The sequence below is a fragment of the Lactuca sativa genome, chromosome 1 (assembly GCF_002870075.4).
Source record: "Lactuca sativa cultivar Salinas chromosome 1, Lsat_Salinas_v11, whole genome shotgun sequence".
Classification (NCBI taxonomy): domain Eukaryota; kingdom Viridiplantae; phylum Streptophyta; class Magnoliopsida; order Asterales; family Asteraceae; genus Lactuca; species Lactuca sativa.
In genome coordinates this window covers 26,093,333-26,099,532 of record NC_056623.2, presented here as the reverse complement: position 1 = coordinate 26,099,532, position 6,200 = coordinate 26,093,333, and the positions used below count along the sequence as shown (strand labels likewise).

General features: G+C 35.9%; 1 long non-coding RNA gene across 3 annotated transcripts; it reads right to left on the bottom strand.

Annotated features, from left to right (window-relative positions):
- Positions 1-716: 716 nt before the first annotated feature.
- Positions 717-3,146, bottom strand: LOC122195835 (uncharacterized). 3 transcript variants are annotated; one of them, XR_008230673.1, is made up of 4 exons: positions 2,969-3,146; positions 2,549-2,620; positions 1,577-1,645; positions 717-900 (listed from the first exon to the last, which is right to left on the bottom strand). It is a non-coding gene; the product is annotated as an uncharacterized LOC122195835 (long non-coding RNA). The 3 variants fall into 3 exon arrangements; XR_008230674.1 differs by having other exon boundaries at positions 2,549-2,614; XR_008230672.1 differs by lacking the exon at positions 2,969-3,146 and having other exon boundaries at positions 2,549-2,927.
- Positions 3,147-6,200: the final 3,054 nt, after the last annotated feature.

The window sequence follows — 6,200 nt, the reverse complement described above, 5'->3', positions numbered from 1 at the left end:
TGTAATGCCAATTAGCCATTACCTGAATACCATCACATGTGGTGAGGCTCAGATAATCCTTCGAGTAACAGACTCAGCTCTACAACGATTAGACTCAGACAAGAGCTGCGCAATAGGGCCAAATCCAGCACTCTAAGATTATTCAACCCTGATCACATGTGACGTGACGTATTCACCTAATGTCTAACTCCCATTACTCAGAGTCCCACGAAGCACAAAGCAAGCATCATCCAGACAAAAGGGAACAATCTCAAGCAAATCCGTCCTCATAGAGAGAAGCTGAACTAGCATACAATGCTAAACTCATACTATCAGGCATAACCTAAACAGGCTATCCTACTGCCGTCTACTCAATTCTAGCATGCAATTTTCATACACTGAAGCACGTAAAGCAGGCACATAAGGCATCACTCCTAGATCCTTAGTCCTATTCTAGCATGATGTTCTACATAACATAAGCTTATATGGGTACTTTGGGGAATACTTAATTGAGCTCGGCCGGTCGCGCACATCACACACTTCGTTCCTTCTTAAAACTCTTTACTTAGCTTTTTAGAAAATATTTTCTTCTTTAAAATCTTTTAATCCCTCGATTTGAGTTCAGACACCCCCGAAGGTGTGTCCGAATCCCTCAAATCAGGGCTCTGATACCAACTAGTAACGTCCCAAAAATACGAGCCAAAAATTTCATTTTAAAGCATATACTTAGCAAAACATTAGAAATAAAACATTCACCGATCATATCATTTCATAAAAGATGTCGCGTGTCTGGAAACCATTTTATAAAACATAATAATGTCAGAGTACAAATCCCCAGGAAAATCTCATAGTGCGGAATACAAAGCATATATGTGATGTGCCGTTACCGTGCCAGCTCCTTCCCCTTCGAAGAAGAGGTACCTGAAACCAAAACTGAAAACTGTAAGCATGAAGCTTAGTGAGTTCCCCCATCATACCACATACCATACAATCACATATCATACATACTGCCGGGCAATTATGGGGTGCCCGACCTACCCGGTACGGCCATTCTGGGGTGCCGACCTACCCGTGTCAAGCCGTTCTGGGGTGATGACTACCCATGTCAAGCCATTATGGGGTGCTGACTACCCATCGGTCCTAACAACCGATCCTCGGGGACTATTTCACCCCTACTGCTACTATCAGATATATCATAACATAACATATCATCAGACATATCTAGGGTGTCCGATCTACCCTTCGGTCCTAACGACCGAACTTGGGGACTATTCCCCTCCTACTACCACTATCACATATAACATATCAAGCCAACATATAAACATATCATCACATACTGTCATACATATCTGGAGTGTCTGACCTACCCTTCGGTCCTAACAACCGAACTCTACTATTATCACATATCTATATATATATATATATATATATATATATATATATATATATATATATATATATATATCATGCCAGCATATAAACATATCAGGTAGTAGCAAACCTATATGATATCACAAAGACAATCATCTAACATACAACTCCTACTAGTGGGCCGACATTGTGGCCGTAGACCCACCGCTACTGGAAGGCAACTCACCTCAAAGTAGCTGTTGATCTGCGTTGGAACTGACTGTCTTCTGCTGCTGCTGCCCCGGAAATCCTCCGGCTATAATTCCCACAAAACACTCAGTCAAATACTGCTAACCGACCTCAGGGTAAAATGACCATTTACCCCTAATCAAGCCAAGAGTCAAAGTCAAAGTCAACTTCCAGTTGACCCGACTCGCCGAGTTGGTTCGCCAACTCGTCGAGTCCCTATCCATTCGATTGACCATAATCTCGTCTCTACTCGTCGAGTTAGGCATTGACTCGACGAGTTTTCCTTCTAAACCAATGTCCAATAGTCCTTCATCCTACTCGTTGAGTTGTATGAACAACTCGTCGAGTTCATCTTCATCCGAAGAACATTTTATGTTAAGACTCGCCAAGTTGTATGAACAACTCGCCGAGTTGTATGAACAACTCGCCAAGTATGTTCTTGAGGCAAGAAGATTGCCTTGAACTCGCTGAGTCAAGGCATTGACTCGCCAAGTTCCTTCATGAGTGAGTCTGGGTTCCGACCCACTGAGTCACACCCCATGACTCACTACTCCACCCAAAAAACACGAAATGGGGGAAAACTCGGGGACTCGCGACTCGACTCGCCGAGTCTTTCACAAGCAAATACTATATACTCAATTTTGCTTGAATCCAGCTCACGCCATACATAGATCTGGGTTCTTAGGGCTTGATTAACACGTAAAGTTTCCAACTTTACGTGTAAATAAAACACCAATGAAGGTTTTAGGGCTCAAAATGCACTAAAAGAGTAGATCTATGGCTTTCATGCAATATGGCTCCATAAAGGCAGTAGATCCGAGCTCCTGGAGCTCAATCCTGCCTAGATCTAAGCGTTAATCAACTTATTACAAACCCTAATTCATAATCAAGCTTGGAAATGGCTCAAGAAGGACTTTAATGGAGCTTTAAGGGACTATAAGCATGAAAACAGAGGGAAACTGAGTTATACCTCAAGGAAATCACTGAAATAACACCAAGATGTCTGGCCTCCTTCTTCTCCTCTTGATATACTCTCCTTTTTCTCTCAAAATATTCAAGAAAACACACCAAACACTTCAATCTCACAAGGAACAAGGTTTGGACGATATAGGGAGCTCTGAGGGTGAAGGGGGCGAGCTTGGGTCGCATAAGGTGATTTAAATAGGGTGCAAACCCTTGAAATTAGGGTTTCATCAGACAGCGGGGACTCGTTGAGTCCAGAATATGGACTCGCCGAGTCCAGAATATGGACTCGCCGAGTCCAGAATATGGACTCGCCGAGTCGCCAACTTAAACGTGTTCCATATCCCTGCTCTACTCGGCGAGTCGGGCCTACAACTCGCCGAGTCCAAGGCTAAAAATGCAAAACACTTAGACAAATTTTACATACCAGGAACCAGGTGCTACACTGCAGATGAAATTGCCTTCTCATGTGATTTTTTTATACAACACAAGTTCTTGCACAATAGCTTTTCAATTGATTGTTTTGCCACCACTTTCATACAAGTTGATTGCTATTGTCTTCTTGATTTTGTTATCTAGTTGATTTCTGTTAAAGTTTAGATTCTCATTACCAGGAAAGGCCCATAAGAAACCTCCTCTACCCTCTGACATCTTCTAGTTCCATGTTTGGATTATGGCCAATCTATAACGCCAGATATTTGCTGCACATCACAGATCAATAATTAATATCTAACATTAGCTACAAACTTTGTGTTAAAAGCAAGACTTTTTGACCCGTTTTTCTCGTCAAAATGCCATAAAAACAATAGTAAAATTAAAAACAAATAGCTATGTCAATTGGTGGTTCTAATTTATCAATAAGATCGATAACAATAGACCGACTTACCCCTCAATGATGATTTATGAGCTAATAAGAACCAAAACTCCAACTTGAGTATAGGAAATAACCTAACAAATCGACCATCACAGAGAATTAAGATGTTGATGAGGATTATTGTTGTTAAAGAGATAAAAAGAGAATTGTAAATCATACGAGGTAGTGGTGGTATGGGGAACCAAAGGAAAAGATCGTGGAGAAAATATACTGGTGGAATCATTTAGCTAAAATGCCCTAATTTCATATAAAGTAAGCTAATACATAATCAACATAACAAAAAATAGAAGAATGAAAACCCAAAATTTAAAAAACATGCAAGAACGGATGTAACATACCTTCCTTCAAGACAACTTAAAGTGGAGAAATATCAAAGTTAGAACCCACAAAAAACCTTATTGTAAACATGAAACGGGAGTTGAACAGATGCAAATCATACAACTTATAGGTTTGGAGTATTGCAAAGAGTCAGGGAAGAAGAAAATACCTGGTGGGCAAGATGTTGTAACATGGAGTTTCCAGGGGAAACTTGAATCATCATCAAAATTAACCGTCGTGATGTCTCTTTCTGGTGCGAATCCGTCGAAAGAGACAGAGACAGAGGTGACTCATCCGCAATCAAGCGGTAAAGTGAGAAGCAGAGGTGGCCTGGGAAGCAGCTTAGGGGGAAGCCGGAAACGAAGAGAACCCACCTTGAAGTCTCCCGCCTCAGCCCGAGATAAGGACTAGGCATGAAGAAGAAGAGAGATTGTTTGCAATTAAAATAACTCACAATGGCTAGCTATTGTAGAAAAGAGAATAAGACCAAAGATCAGGCGACGACCTATGATGTCCAGGAGAAAAGGGGTGTGGTTTTTGGTACTGATGATTGGGAGGAGTATCCATGGTGGAAGAGTGAAGAAGAAGAAAGATGAGTATTTCAAATATGATGTCAGAATAAAACAAGGAAGACAGGAGGTGGTATAGGAGATCGGTGGAAAAACGTGGTAGAATGACATTTGGCAAGGCTAGAAGCAGGATGTGACATAGCTAGAAGGAAACCCACCATGAATATTAGCTGGAAATGTATGATGCAAGCAATGGACCCGAGCCAAAATCAAAAGATCCGACCCAATATGAGTTAGAGGAATGTATATTTCCTTTCTATTAAAGGAGGTGGTTTATATATATATATATATATATATATATATATATATATATATATATATATATATATATATATATATATATATATATATATATATATATATATATAATAATAATAATAATAATAATAATTCACTAACATCTAGAAACTTAGAACATGCATTCAAAGTAATATATTAATTTTAATGTTTGATATATGTTGAAAAAGTTAGACGTACCTTGGCAAACGAGTCATCCTTTTCATGGTAGGTTTGCATGTGCTACCACTTTCATAAATGGGTGTCTTTTACCACTTTCATAATATATTTTTAAAATAAATAACTATTTTTTTTAAAATTATCAAATTCTATTAATTTACTATAAATAATATTTATTATGTTTAAAACATAAAAACTAAAAATAATTAAACTCAAAGTTATTTGAGAAAAAACAAATAGGACTAATCTCATTTATCATTTTCCAAAACTTACTAAAAAGTTAATAAAATCTCCAAAATAGCCATTATTTTCGTAAATAACATCTACAAAATCGTTTTTGAAGATTTTCGCATATAACATTATCATATACCATCTACAAAAATGATGGGTCGCAAAATTAGTTTTGAAAAAAAAAAATCTGAAATTTGAAAAGTCGTTATGCCATATGTGAAAATCCAGGTTTTTATCTATGAAAATTCAAAACAAAATCATTCATTTTTAAATATTTGTATTAGAAGTCTTCAAAAAAAAAAAATCACATCAAACACAAAATACCCACCAAAATAACCACAAGAAAAAATCTCACTATTTTTAGAGTATTTTTCAAATGGGGCTGAGGAATTTATGGATAACATCTACCAGATCCTCAAATTCATCTGAAAAAAATCCATGAGAAATGGAAGGAAATCTTTTTTTAAAGTTCTTTTTCATGTTATGTATATTTAAAAATCATCATCTCATCATCCTATCTAATAAATAAAAATACTTTTGTCGATTGTCATTTTCTAGAGTTTTTAAATTTATTAATTTTTTAGGATTTCAATTTTTTTTAAAATAAATTTTCAGAAAATTATAATGGGTTATATATATGTAAGGTTATCATTCTATTAATTTAATAATAAATTCTCATAAATGTTTCAAACGATTTGATTTTTTTTATAAATGCTCAAAAAGATTACATTTTGTTATGAAAAATAATTATTTTATAAAATATTTAATGTTTATATATTCATATTAAGTTTTTATTTTAATAAACTCGTGTAATACACGAGTTTGATATCTAATTTCCTAAAAAAAAAAAAAATAACTTTAAAGTTTTGTACTTCACAAATGAAAAAAAAAGTTTCTCACCCTTTTTGAGGATCTTTCAGATGGATTTGATTTTTTCATACATTTCATATGAAATATCTTAAAATTATTCGAGAAATTCTCGTAAAATGTTGAGACCTTTTTTTTGGTCATTTTTTTATGTTAGAACTATAATATTAATAATTTTTTCGATGTGAAAATGGTTTTGAAGATTTCTAGCACAAAAAACTTTTAAAAAATGATATTTTCTTTAATTTTCACGGATAAAGTTTATTATTTGTATATCAACATGGATTTTGACAGATGGTACTTGAGAATTTATTTTTTCAAATATAGTTTTGAGACCCACCATT